A 15,179-nucleotide genomic window follows, 5' to 3' on the forward strand; every position below is an offset into this window, starting at 1 on the left:
TGTCTCTCCATCTCCAGCTTCATCTCCCTCTCTGTCTCTCCAATTTTATCCCCCTGTTTGTCTCTCCATCTCTGGTATAATCTCCCTCTTTGTCTTCCATTCTCAGCCCCCTCTCTGTTTCTCCATCTCTGGTATCATCCGCCTCTCTGTCTCTCCATCTGCAGCCTGATCCACCTTGTAGTCTCTCCATCTTCAACCTCACCTCCCTTTCTGTCTCTCCTGCCGCAGCCTCATTCACCTGTCTTCCAATATCTTTGGCTTCAGATCCCCCACACTCCCCGTATCTCTCCATCTCCAGCAAGGCCCCCTCTGTCTATCTGGCACCAGCTCCTCCTTCCACAGTATCACTCGGGCTCCAGCCTTTGTCGACGCTTACCTTTTCTGTCTTCTGCTGCTCCTCTTCCCGACTCCTCAAGGTCATTCCAAATGTAGAGCGCAACGGAATTTGCTGCGCTATATAAGAAACTGTTAATAAATAAAAAAATAAAAAAAATTTTGTGGCGCAACATCATAACATCACGCGCATTTCATCACAAAAAGAAAAGTAAAACTTTATTGCGCAAGGTTCCCTTTTCATGCCTGCGCCCTGCAGTATTCACTGCAGCCGCACAGGCAGTGGCGTATCTGTAATGGGTGCAGGATGTGCGGTGCACATGGGCCAGGAGGTCCCACTTAGCATACGAGACATTTCTTCTTCCGGAAGTCCCTCGTCGTTGCAACAGCATTGCAGAGCTCACTGCTAAAATGGTTTGGTGGCTATTTTCCCAGTGTTTTGCACAGTAGGAAAATCACTAGGAAAATGGACACTGCGTCATTTCCCTGGAGACTTACGCATGTGCACAAGACTCTGGCACACACTATGTTCTACTAGTTACCCTAGTTCTCAGAGTCTACTGCGTTGCCAGCTAGAACGGAGGGGGCCCAGATGGAGACTGCACATGGACCCCCTACTCACTTAATACACCCCTGGGCGCAGGCAGGGCAGCGACGGGGGGTCAGATCCAAGACTGAGCTCTGTGATCTTGTACCACCCTGTCGCATGTCCTGAGAACAGCTAAGGCACCTTCTGAGCTGGGTAGGAGTTCTGCAAAAAGAAAAAAGTTCTCTGTGCAAATGAATTTATGCCACATGGTGAACAAATCACGTCACCATGCACCCTATTAAATAAATCACCTTTACCTATAAAACTCTGTATTGCTAATTGAGTCTCTCTTTATGCCAAATCTATCAGTGTAAAGGCATTTGCCTTTGTTAGCTGATTACCAAGCTATAGCAAACCCGACCTTTAGTAAATATACCCCTAGGACCGGAAAGGGGATAATTCAGTGTTAAAAAAAAAAAGGCTAGATCCGCCCCGTATCAGATGCTAAAACATGTAGGGTATTTTAATCACATAATACATATATTATGTGTTTGTGATGTCATAGTATTGACCAAATTTGCAACACAAAAGTTTATATTTTTGCTCAGATTTAGAAACTATCTTGCAGGAACACAGGCTTCAATAAGAGTTCGTTCCTGTCAAGGTCTACCAATGTGTCAGGTCTACCAATGTGTCAGTTGGGGCCGGTGGCCAATTTGAGAAATCCCTCTTTGTAAAAAAAAAAAAAAAGACGGAAGAGAAGGCTATAGGCTGCTATGGGCAAACATCATCCGAAGACGGCGTTAGATACCGGGGCAATCCCACATACTTATTTTAAAAATTATGCTTTATAGGCCCTTATGTAATAGGTTGCAGTTTGCTGGTCCTGTTGTGATTTTGGAGAGATAGCTACTAGATTTAAAGCAGCAATTGGTTTTAGAGTGAAACCAGATTGTTTTTACATTAAAACTAATTGGTGCTTTAATTCTAGCAGCTATCTTGTCGAAATCACAAAATCATGTGGTGACCAGCAAATTGTAGCCTATTACATAAGTCCATACGGCCACCTGGATGCAACGTGTTACAAAAGCCGCCAATTCATCAATAAAGAGTAAATCTATGCACAAGATTCAGCTACTTTATGAATATGGGGGGTAATTCCAAGTTGATCGCAGCAGGAACTTTTTTAGCAGTTGGGCAAAACCATGTGCACTGCAGGGGGGGCAGATATAACATTTGCAGAGAGAGTTAGATTTGGGTGGGTTATTTTGTTTCTGTGCAGGGTAAATACTGGCTGCTTTATTTTTACCTGCAATTTAGATTGCAGATTGAACTCACCACACCCAAATCTAACTCTCTCTGCACACACACTTTCTTAACTCACACAGCCTACTGGACCCACTTCAGTCAGGATTTCGTGCCCAACACTCCACAGAGACGGCACTGACTAAGTTAGTGAATGATTTGGTCACTGCTAAATCTAAAGGACATTACTCTCTACTTATTCTCCTTGATCTCTCTGCTGCTTTTGACAATGTTGACCACTCTCTTCTCATACAAACACTACAATCCCTAGGTATTCAGGACACAGACCTTTCTTGGTTCTCATCCTACCTATCTAATCGCTCCTTCAGTGTTCGTTTCTTTGATTCCACCTCTCCTTCGCTACCTCTCTCAGTTGGAGTACCGCAAGGCTCAGTCCTAGGTCCTCTGCTTTTCTCTATCTATACCACATCGCTTGGCAAACTAATCAACTCTTTCGGATTTCAGTACCATCTGTATGCGGATGATACTCAAATCTACCTATCCTCCCCTGATTTGTCACCATCTGTATTGGCCCCTGTCACTGAATGCCTTTCTGCCATTTCATCTTGGATGACATCTCGCCACCTCAAACTTAATATTTCCAAAACAGAATTAATTATATTTCCACCGGCCAATAGTAGTTTCCAACCTGATATCTCTATCACTGTTGAGAACTCTGCAATCACCCCTACCCCACAAGCTCGCTGCCTAGGTGTCATTCTTGACTCTGAACTGTCCTTTGTTACCCACATTCAATCTGTCTCAAGATCATGTTACATACATCTAAGAAACATATCCAAAATACGCCCTTATCTTACACAAGACACAGCAAAAACTCTAATCCATGCTCTCATTATCTCCCGCATTGATTATTGTAATAGTCTCCTGACCGGTCTTCCCAAACATAGGCTCTCACCACTACAATCCATTTTGAATGCAGCTGCGAGGTTAATCTTCCTTGCCAGACGTTCATCGTCTGCAGATCCGCTCTGTCAGTCCCTCCATTGGTTACCGGTATTCTACCGTATTAAATATAAAATACTTTTACTCACGTACAAGGCTATTAACCAAACTGCACCAACATACATCTCTTCACTCATCTCAAAATATCTCCCTACCCGACCTCTCCGCTCTGCACAAGATCTACGTCTCTCATCCACACGCATTACTTGTTCACACTCAAAATTACAGGACTTTATCCGGGCTTCACCCACTTTGTGGAATGCCCTCTCACGCACAGTAAGACTCGCCTCTAGTCTCCAAACCTTTAAATGTTCCCTGAAAACTCACCTCTTCAGACAAGCCTATCAAATTCCAGACCCACCCACATAACCTTCAGTGCTTTCCTATCTAATTACATCCTCTGTAGAATATTCATAACATCACATATCTTGTCTTTCTTTAGTCTCACACCCTCCTGACACTTGGATAACTTTGTGGGTATCATCATACAACCTATTAAGAACCTAGCAATCTGGTGGACCATTATGCAATAGGTAGCATCTATCCTTGTGTATCTATGCCTATTTCCCTATAGATTGTAAGCTTGCGAGCAGGGCCTTCCTACCTCTATGTCTGTCTGTTTTTACCCAGTTTTGTTCTATTACTGTTGTTCTAATTGTAAAGTGCAACGGAATATGCTGCGCTATATAAGAAACTGTTAATAAATAAATAAATAAATAAATAATGTTATATCTGCCTCCCCTGCAGTGCACATGGTTTTGCCCAACTGCTATAAAAGTTCCTGCTGTGATCAACTCAAAATTACCCCCATGAGCTGTTAGTGCAAGAGCTCTACAAGCTTTAAGTCCATGTGTGATGTGTCAGTGAGGACAGGGCTGCATGTGACAGGGGCACATACTTGGCGGCGCGTTCAGACGCAGCGGCTGTGAGCGTAACAGAACTATGGGAGCAGGAGTAGGAGTATCTCTACCTACCATTCTATTCTCCCTTATCTTGATTTCATGGATAGGGGGCCTGGGGGCTCTGCTGCCGTGTGGTTCATACAGGATCACATACTCACGGTGGAAGCTGCTTGCGGTCCGTTCTGGCTCTGGTCCCTCTGCGACGCCGCTGCCGCTGAAGGAAGCCACGTGGGGGACCCTGCTGACTTCCAATGTCCCGGCGGCGGACGGGCGGACCGGTGCGGCAGGGAGTGTGCGGCTGGCGGGCGCCAATGAGCGGGCTGGCGGGGACGCTGACCGGCTTCTGAGCGCTGCTACTACGGAAGGCCCGCAAGCTAGTTCCGGGGTCAGAGGAGGTGATGACCCGTGGCATGCTGGGTGCTCCTCTGGACAGGAGAATTGTAGGGGATCCTGCGGTGGACTCAGGAGGACTTTGGTTGTTGGAGGCTGGAGGAGGCTAGGATGCCTGGAATCTGGTCAGCCTGAGCAGCCCGAGCAACAAGATTCTGCTCATGATTGGAGGATGCCTAGCCCCTGGAGGGTATGCAAGCCCAGATGGAAACGTAGACCGCGGAGAGAGAGGAAGCAAAAGCGGGGTAAAAGAGCAGGCATTAGGGTAAGACTTTATTTGTGCCCCCATAGACCGGCGCTTCCCAGTTTATTTATTGCAAACGTAAGATCTCTTATGAACAAATTGGATGAGATCCAAGTGAGACTGGCAAATAAGTCCTTTTTAAAGACCTGCTCTCTCATGATGACATGGCTGAATGACTCTATCCTGGACTCTGCAGTTCAGCTTACAGATTGGTCATTATTTAGATCGGACAGAACCATGGAATCTGGGAAAAAGCGAGGTGGTGTACTATGTGTATATGTAAATAATAACTGGTGCACTGATGCTAGTCTTGTTGCAACTTTTTGCTCTGTAAATGTGGAATATGTGGTGGTTAAGTGTCGACCCTTCTATTTGCCAAGAGAATTTTCAGTGGCGTTGGTAATGGCCGTATACATTCCTCCTTCTGCTCACGTAGAATACGCATTAGATGTCTTGTACGCTGCTATAGTTAAACTGGAATCTAAATATGTTGAGGGGTTTTTTTTAGTTGCAGGGGATTTTAATCAGGCTAGATTGAAGGCAGTTTTACCAAAATTTTATCAGTATGTTAAAGTCCCCACCAGAGGGGGAAATGTGTTGGACCATGTCTATTGTAATATCAAGGATGCTTATGCGACTTTTAGATATCCTAATATTGGTCACTCTGATCATATGTCCCTATTTTTGGTCCCAGCATACAAAACCGTAGTTCAACGGTCTAGGCCGACCAGTACTAATATTACAGCTTGGCCTGAGGGTGCAATGCAGAAACTTCAGGATGCTTTGGAATTTACTGATTGGGGGTTGTTCATTGACGAATCATTGGGGGACGACAATAATGTGAATGTGGACTCCCTCACCTCCATGGTCCTTGGTTATGTGTGCTGCTGTATAGAGAGTGTAACAATTAAAAAGTGTGTTCGAGCTTTTGCAAATGATAAACCATGGATAAATGGCATGGTTCGAACCTTATTAAGTGAGAGAGACAAAGCATTTAGATCTGGTGACCAAAATGCTTTCAGGGCTGCCTGACAAAAATTTAAAAAGGGTATAATAGAGGCAAAGAGGGCCTTTTCTGCTAAACTTGAAAGCAAGTTTAAAAATGATAAAGATGCAAAAAGCTTGTGGAAAGGCATCCAAGACATTTCTGACTACAAAGTTAATAAGAATCTCTCTCATAAAGAGGCTGATAGTTCCCTAGGGGAAACGTTAAACATATTTTATTCTCGTTTTGATAGCATGGCTGTTTCCCCTGTTGATTGGGATGGGAATCTGGAGAATGCGGAGCCCCTGATACTGGATGAATTGTCTGTTAGACGATGCTTTGCCAGCTCTAAATCAGGTAAGGCCCCCGGCCCAGATAGGATCCCGGGAAATGTAATTAAGACATGTTCTGAGCAGTTGGCTGGGATCTTTACTATGATTTTTAACCTTTCCCTTGCCACTTGTCATGTGCCTAAGTGCAGTGCCGTTTCTTGCGGCGGGCGAGCCGTGCAACCGCACGGGGCGCCCGCCGCGGCACTTCTTCATACTTTGAAACCCCCTTCTCCCTCCTCCCGAGTGCCCAGCTCGGGGGGGCGGGGTTTCGCAGAATGACGCGTTTGCGTCGTGACGTCACGACGCAAACGCGTCATTCCGCGAAACTCCGCCCCCCGAGCTGGGCACTCGGGAGGAGGGAGAAGGGGGAGCCACGCAGACAAGGAGGGAGAGGCGGCTGAAGAGCGGCGAGAACCGCTTCAAATGTAAGTCAGCCCCTCTCCCTCTCTCTCCCTTTCTCCCTCCCCACCACCTGCAGTAATGTGTAAAATGGGGACCTGTCTGCCTTAATGTGTAAAATGGGGACCTGTCTGCCTTAATGTGTAAAATGGGGACTTGTCTGCCTTAATGTGTAAAATGGGGACCTGTCTGCCTTAATGTGTAAAATGGGGACCTGTCTGCCGCAGTGTGTAAAATGGGGACACTTGCCTGCGTACTATGTAAAATGGGGGCACGTGTCTGCCGCAATGTGTAAAATGGGGACACCTGTCTGCCGCAATGTGTAAAATGGGGACACCTGTCTGCCGCAATGTGTAAAATGGGGACACCTGTCTGCCGCAATGTGTAAAATGGGGACACCTGTCTGCCGCAATGTGTAAAATGGGGACACCTGTCTGCCGCAATGTGTAAATTGGGGACACCTGTCTGCCGCAATGTGTAAAATGGGGGCACGTGTCTGCCGCAATGTGTAAAATGGGAACACCTGTCTGCCGCAATGTGTAAAATGGGGACACTTGCCTGTCGTACTGTGTAAAATGAGGACACTTTTTCCTGCCGCAATGTGTAAAATGGGGGCACGTGTCTGCCGCAATGTGTAAAATGGGGACACCTGTCTGCCGCAATGTGTAAAATGGGGACACCTGTCTGCCGCAATGTGTAAAATGGGGACACTTGCCTGTCATACTGTGTAAAATGGGGACACTTTTTCCTGCCGCAATGTGTAAAATGGGGGCACGTGCCTGTCGTACTGTGTAAAATGGGGACACTTGCCTGCCGTGCTGTGTAAAATGGGGTAGCGTGCCTGCTGTAATGTGTAAAATGAGGACTTTTTTTTTTTTATATCCTGTGGTGGCCGTGTTGATGAGATCAGATGAGGCCACGCCCAGCTTAACAAAGCCACGCCCATTTTAATGAGGTCACGCACCCTTACCGGGAGCGCGCGCGCATGCTTTTCCTCTTTATATCTATGGGGGGGGGGGGGGCGCATTTTTAAATCTCGCACTGGGAGCCAAATTGTTTTAAGTCATCTATTATTGTCCCGGTTCCCAAAAATGGTAAGGCCTGTGAGCCAAACGATTACCGACCAATTGCTCTGACATCTCTTATAATGAAGGCCTTTGAAAGATTGGTTATGGGACACATAAAGAAAAATATCCCAGTTAATATGGATCCTTTTCAGTTTGCATATAAAGCAAATAGGTCGACGGATGACGCTGCTATCACTTTGGTTCATCGTGTAGCTACCCATCTAGAATCCACATGTTCTTCTGCGAGAATTTTGTCCGTGGACTACAGTTCAGCGTTTAATACGGTAATCCCAGCATCATTAGTGTCTAAACTATCTCAGTTGGGATTAAATAATTTTGTATGTAGATGGATCTTGGATTTCTTGACAAACAGGTCCCAATCTGTTAGATTGCACAATTCTCTGTCTAGCGAGCTTGTAATTAGTACGGGGGTGCCTCAGGGTTGCGTACTGAGTCCCCTGTTGTACTCCCTGTTTACCTATGATTGCATTTCTAAATCGGAGTCAGTTCACATTATTAAATTTGCCGATGATATTGCAGTTGTAGGTTTAATTAGTAAGGACGATGAGTCAGATTATAGGCCCTCATTCCGAGTTGTTCGCTCGCAAGCTGCTTTTAGCAGCTTTGCACACGCTAAGCCGCCGCCTACTGGGAGTGAATCTTAGCTTATCAAAATTGCGAACGAAAGATTCGCAATAATGCGAAAAGACTTCTCTGTGCAGTTTCTGAGTAGCTCGAGACTTACTCTTCCAGTGCGATCAGTTCAGTGCTTGTCGTTCCTGGTTTGACGTCACAAACACACCCAGCGTTCGCCCAGACACTCCTCCGTTTCTCCAGCCACTCCCGTGTTTTCCCCAGAAACGGTAGCGTTTTTTCGCACACACCCATAAAACGGCCAGTTTCCGCCCAGAAACACCCACTTCCTGTCAATCACATTACGATCACCAGAACGAAGAAAAAACCTTGTAATGCCATGAGTAAAATACCTAACTGCATAGCAAATTTACTTGGCGCAGTCGCACTGCGGACATTGCGCATGCGCATTAGCGACTAATCGCTCCGTTGCGAGAAAGAAATAACGAGCGAACAACTCGGAATGACCCCCATAGATCTGAGGTCGCTAGGTTAGAAGCTTGGAGTCAAACAAATCATTTAATCCTAAATGTAAAAAAAAACGAAAGAAATTATTGTAGATTTTAGGAAATCGCATAAGCAGGCCTTTTGCCCTATAGTTGTAAATAACCAGGTAGTGGAGACAGTTGAGTCTTTTAAATTCCTGGGTATTAACATCTCTAATAATTTGTCCTGGGGCACTCATACTCGATGTGTTGTTAAAAAAGCCCAACAACGCCTGTTTTTACTAAGGAAAATGCGTATGGTGGGAATACGTAAGGAGATTTTAGTAAATTTTTATTCGGCCATCTTAGAGAGTGTCCTTACATACGGGATTATGGTATGGTTTGGTAACTGTACTGCCGTAGAACGTAAGTCCCTTCAGAGAGTGGTTAAAACTGTGAGCAGGGTTATTGGAGTTAGTTTGCCCTGTATTCAGGATATATATGAAAAGAGGCTCCTCACTAAGGTGAGAAGTATTTTGGGAGATCTATCTCATCCTAATGTGGGGATGTTTTCTGTGTTGCCATCTAATAGGCGTTATCGTTCTATTCTTTGTCGGACTAACCGGTTAAGGGGTATTTTTTTCCCAACAGCAGTAAACATGTTAAACCGGACAAAACCGAGATAAATTGATAATTGAGAATGTCTTGGTTTCAGGAGTGCTCTTTCTGTTCTCATGGTCTCTGTATATGCTTGCTTTTAGTTTCGTTGATTGTTCATGTATTTTTTTTCTTGAACTATTGATGACAATAAAGTATTATTATTATCCTGTTATATTTCTCTGCTTTATCTGGAGATCTTTGGCAAACCTTAGACACACGTAGATTTATTCTTGCCTTAAGACGTGTCTGAGTCTAGAGGTTTATAGGCTACCTCAGTCCTGACCTATGAAACCAGGTTTTGTCTTTGAAACGTTTTCCTGATTACTTCCTCATGATCTTTATTAGAAGCTGGAGGCTTTCATCATGAGAAAGCTCCAAGTGTGGCGTACATGGGATCATTATCTCTCAGATAGGCCATGAATCTGGAACTATTTCCCCACATCCGAAATTAGCCGTCATCTATTTAGAAACATGTATTGGGGATTTTTTGAGCTGAGAAGTAAGAAGAGTTCCTTTCCTGTGAAGAGATAAATTGGTAGATTATTAGCTATGTACAGTATATAATTCTATATGTATGGCAAGTGGGCACAGAAAGATTTCTGCATGCATTAGACGGAACAAAATGTTGGTGAAACAAAGCTTTAAAAAGGGCTGGTTGATTGATTGGCGTCATGGCATGGGTATAACGGCATTCATGTGGCGACTCTCGGTGAAGAGCACAGATGCCGTTTGCAGTATTTTCCCCCATCTATGTTCTGCTGGACATCCATCCTGCATTGTAACAGGATCTAGTCAACAGGTGACAATAAAAAATGTCAACACCACAATGTTAACAATTGTGTCAACACTGTTAAAAGGCAATGTGTTGATATTCCTGGAATGTCGACAAGTGACTGACATTAGGGTTAGGCTGCTGGGGGAGGGTTAGGGTTAGGCTGCTGGAGGAGGTTAGGCTGCAGGCAGGGGGTTAGGCTGCTGGGGGAGGTTAGGGTTAGGCTGCGGGGGGAAGGTCAGGGTTAGGCTGTGGGAGAGGAGGGTTAGGATTAGGTTGCGAGGGGAGGTTGGGATTAGGCTGCGACTGGGGAGAGGCTGTAGGTGGGATGATTAGGCTGTGGGGGATGTTAGGGTTAGGTTGCAGAGAGGGGGGTTAGGCTGCAGGTGTGCGGGTTAGACTGTGGGTGGAGGTTAGGGTTAAGCTGCGGGTGGGCAGGTTAGGGTTAGGTTGCGGAAGGGTTAGGTTGCGGGGGTAGGTTGGGGTTAGGCTGCGGATGTGGAAGGTTAGGCTGCAGGTGGGCAGTTTAGGGTTAGGTTGCGGGAGGGAAGGTTAGAGTTAGGCTGTGGGGAGAGGATAGGGTTAGGCTGAGGGGGGAAGCTAGGGAAAGGCTGCTGGTGGGAAGGTTAGGCTTTGGCTGTGTAGGGGGAGGTTAGGGTTAGTCTGCGGGTGGGAAGGTTAGGGTTTGGCTGTTTAGGGGGAGCTTATGGTTAGGTTGCAGGTGGGGAGGGTTAGGCTGCGGGGGGAGGTTGGGGCTAGGCTGCGAGTGGGGAGAGTTAGGCTGCAGGTGGGATGATTAGGCTGTGGGGGATGTTAGGGTTAGGCTGCAGATGGGGGGGTTAGGCTGCAGGTGTGCGGATTAGACTGTGGGTGGAGGTTAGGGTTAAGCTGCAGGTGGGCAGGTTAGGGTTAGGTTGCGGAAGGGTTAGGTTGCGGGGGGAGGTTGGGGTTAGGCTGCGGATGTGGAGGGTTAGGCTGTAGGTGGGCAGTTTAGCGTTAGGTTGCGGAAGGGTTAGGCTGCGGGGGGAGGTTGGGGTTAGGCTGTGGGTGGGGAGGGTTAGGCTGTGGGGAAGGTTAGGGTTAGGCTGTAGGTGGGCATGTTAGGGCTAGGCTGTGGAGGGAGGTTAGGGTTGGGCTGCGGGTGGGAAGGTTAGAGTTAGGCTGTGGGGAGAGGTTAGGGTTAGGCTGAGGGGAGAAGTTAGGGAAAGGCTGCGGGTGGGAAGGTTAGGGTTTGGCTCTGTAGCGGGAGCTTATGGTTAGGCTGCGGGTGGGGAGGGTTAGGCTACGGGGGAGGTTGGGGTTAGGCTGCGGGTGGGGAGGGTTAGGCTGTGAGGGGAAGTTAGGGTTAGGCTGTGTGGGGAAGTTAGGGAAAGGCTGTGTGTGGGAAGGTTAGGGTTAGGCTGCGTAAGGGAAGGTTATGGTTAGACACTAGGGGGAGGGTCAGTTGTAGGGATTAGGGTTAGGGATAGCGGAGATAAGTACTCACCAGAATGCTGGAAGATCGGAGGTCTGACCAGAAAGTGACAATCACATGACTGCCAGGAACTATAATATACGCTGCTGGAGCCGCTACAGCTGCCAGGAGCAGGTAAGTCACCGCTGGGCCACCAAGGACAATAATGAGATTCTAACATGTCGACATTTCATCACTGTCTACATGATGAATGGTGACATTATGACTGTCAACATATCATCATAGCCAACCTCTTTTACCTGAATAGCCTTGCCATCACCGTGGGCATCAGAAATCCCTTTTTAAAAAAACTGATTTGAGAACCATTCAGTTGCAATGAACAGAGCACAAATCATGTAGAGGGGAGACAGAGACTGTACATGCACCCCTGGTGTTTCAGACATTCCACAGCCACCGCTGACTATGCGCCCCAGATACCACACACCACCTACCTTAACCTGATCCTGGCTGGATCTGTTATACTACATGTTCCTGCATTGTATGACTGGTGCATTAACCCTGTATTGACCAATGAACTGTGTTCTACCTGGTTAATAAACCAACTCCTGGTTAAGCCATTCATCGTGTGGATTGACCTCCATCACTATCAACACCATAGGTTCTGCCAAAAATTCCTAATACAGGGGTCAGATAAAGCAAAAAAATGAGTCCTAAAACTTGCTCTCAGTCACAGCGGCTCGTCGTATTATGGTGAAGCCTCTGAGCCAGACAAATATTTTTCCCTGGTCTCAACACTGTAAAATGTCCGCAGAGGGGGCATGTGAACAGAGCGTTTACATTCTCAGTGTCTGTGGTTTTTATTGGGGCACGCTATCATACGCCCCCCTACGGCGGTGCACCATTTTGTATTGTGCTCTGGTAAGGTGTCTCCTGGATAATGAGGTCTTTTCACCCCACCTGGCGGTGCAGCTTCAAAGCAGGTAGACGTAACTGCTGCTTATCATTGTAGCTAAATTGCCATAAGATTGGCACATGTTCACGGCTCAATTTTTTCCAATAAACACCTCACGGCATCTGCTAGGTATCACATATATATCATTCTTTACAAATCGGTGACATCTGTTCTTTGGAAAGATTAAGTTACACATCCCCCGTGTGAAAGGTTGAACCTGACTTTGGATCCATCATCTTGTCTTTTGTCCCTGTTCTCATGTCAAACAGAGCTTTTGAGAAAAAGAAATGAGGTTTAAGATAATAAATACTCAACTCTCACAATCTCCATTGGACTTGGCTCTTAAAATCAGGACAGGGGTTAAGGATTTCTAGCTAGGGCCTAGTGCAGAGGTTCTCAAACTGGTCCTCGGGGGCACACACAGTGCATGTTTTGCAGGTAACCCAGCAGGTGCACAGGTGTATTAATTACTCACTGACACATTTTAAAAGGTCCACAGGTGGAGCTAATTATTTCACTTGCGATTCTGTGAGGAGACCTGCAAAACATGCACTGTGTGTGCCCCCGAGGACCGAGTTTGAGAACCTCTGGCCTAGTGTCTTCATTAGAAACTGATTTGTCTAGAATTTGCCACAGAGAACAACTGGTAATATTGGGAGGGAGGTTTTTATAAAAGTGAATACAAAAGGCAGTAATGTATTCTAATGGACATTTAGTAAAGAAAAACTGTAATCAGCAGTATATAATGTAAAGTTATGGTTAAAGGAACTTCATTCTGACCTATAATTACAGATTAATCCTCCCTAATAGCAGAACCGAACCTGTCTGCGACTGTCTGAGGAACTTCAGGTACTAGCCTTAATCACAGTTCTGGAATGGTTAAACTTAATTCTACTCCTAGAGGACAAAGGAGAACGTTAAAGCTTTTGTGTGCAGTGAGCAGATTGGCGCTCTCAGCAGGGAAAGAGGAACGAGATGTTGGTTATTCAAATTTTCCCGTACTGAGCATTGCATGGGTGGTGTAGGGATAACAGCGTGACAAATGGGGGAGGGGGTTCTACTATTTCATTCAGGTTTACATAAGTTTTGCTTTAGGGGCCTATTTATCACGGATGACAGGTGATAAAAACGCCCCAACTCGCACTGCAATAATTGATTACATCGCAGGGATGTATCAATTATCGCATGCAGGGATAGAGCTTGCGGTCAATTCTGTCCCTGCGATGCCTCTTTGCAGCGTCATCAGGGTATTTTTCTTAAAAAATACCCCAATGTCCTGCTGCGCATGCGCCGCCCCCGCCAATATCGCCACTACCGCTGCCGTCCGGTCGACCCCCCCCCCTCCCGTCACGACTACCCACGCGCAGGGAAAGAGGAACGAGATGTTGGTCATTCAAATTTTCCCGTACTGAGCATTGCATGGGTGGTGGACGGATAACAGCGTGACAAATGGGGGAGGGGGTTCTACTATTTCATTTAGGCTTACGCAACAGTTCTTCCTTTGAGAGAAGCTTTTTTTATAGTTTTTTTTTTATCGTTGACAGATATTTTTGTGTAGCTGCAGCATTTTTAATGTTGGAACTGCAGATTTTTTTTCTGTTTCAGTTTCTCACTCAGGGTTTGATGCTGAGTTGAATGGCTGCTGGTTTGCTGAGTGTATCTTGCTTGCTTTTGGACTGCACAAGCTAAAAAAAGAAGTATATAGATGCACTGGCGATGCAGTAATATGCATTTCAATGTCGTCTCCTCTTGTGACTGAAGAGATATAACTGGACATGAGTATTATTTGCACCAAGTAATTGCACCTGATTCTCTTTCCATCCTGCATCAGGCTCTCACGTACGTCTAACTTTTCAAGCAATAGTCACTTGTTTGTAGTTTGTGTGGCCAGAGCGTGAGCCTGTGACATCATCAAGTATCATTTTGGCAGAACTTTCCACAGTGCCAGATATGGCGCATGAACAGTTAACTGATGCCTGGCAACACTTACTCCCACGCAAGGTGATTATGTGCAGCTAACGACGGGTGTGTCAGTGAAAGGTATCCCAGTGGTCATCCTTACTGATGGGCAGGGAAGGGGCACATATCACCACTGAAAGGCGTTTAAATGGTATAGCAATATTGATGGTAGCCATTGGCCTATTATTGGCCATATTGCTTCTTCTAGGCCATGTACTAATGGGTGTGATATAGAAGATCTACAGTAATTAGACAGTCATTAAGTTGACCCCATATGGTCGACAGGGTCACTATGGAAAAGGTAGACAGTAGAAAAGGCCGACATTGAAATAAGCCACACAAAATAGGTCGACATACTTTTATTTATGTTTTGGGGGGTGTAATTTTCTCTGTTTCATCATATATGACCACATTTATTGCAGACATATACCTCGTGGGCTCATTTCAGTCACTGCGCTCGGACCATGTTACTGTTCCCAATCGTAGTCCACGTGGATAGTAATAAATCAAACAAAAGTTGAAAAATAATGTGAAACCCCCCAAAAAACCTGTATCAACCATTGTCATGTTAAACTTTTGAGCCGTCGACCTTTTGCACCTGTCGACCTTAAGCACTCTCTACCTTTTGACCTTGTGGGCCTTTTGACCACGTCGACCATATGGGGTCGACCTACTGACTGTGTATCTAGACACTGTCTATACATTGGAACCCTGTACTAAATATACTGTAGGTTTGTTCATCTCCTCTGGGATCAGAAGGTGAACTGGACTAATGTGAAAAGGGTGTGTAGTATGGCTGACCAGCGATCAGGAGACCGCCGGTCAGCATACGGACGCTGGGATCCCGGCGCGGGGGAAGAGTGCAACAAGCCCCTTGCAGGCTTGCTGCGCTCGCCACGGGTTCTATTTAGAGAT

The 15,179-nt window shown here is 46.1% G+C and overlaps 1 long non-coding RNA gene across 1 annotated transcript in view; it reads left to right on the plus strand.

Moving 5' to 3' along the window:
- The window catches only part of LOC134957111 (uncharacterized), a 93,483-nt gene that overhangs the window by 70,724 nt on the left and 7,580 nt on the right, over positions 1–15,179 (plus strand). The window contains exon 2 of the long non-coding RNA XR_010186466.1: positions 5,905–6,008. This is a non-coding gene — a long non-coding RNA (uncharacterized LOC134957111). The remainder of the gene's footprint in view (positions 1–5,904; positions 6,009–15,179) is intronic.

The sequence above is a fragment of the Pseudophryne corroboree genome, chromosome 9 (assembly GCF_028390025.1).
Source record: "Pseudophryne corroboree isolate aPseCor3 chromosome 9, aPseCor3.hap2, whole genome shotgun sequence".
Lineage (NCBI taxonomy): Eukaryota > Metazoa > Chordata > Amphibia > Anura > Myobatrachidae > Pseudophryne > Pseudophryne corroboree.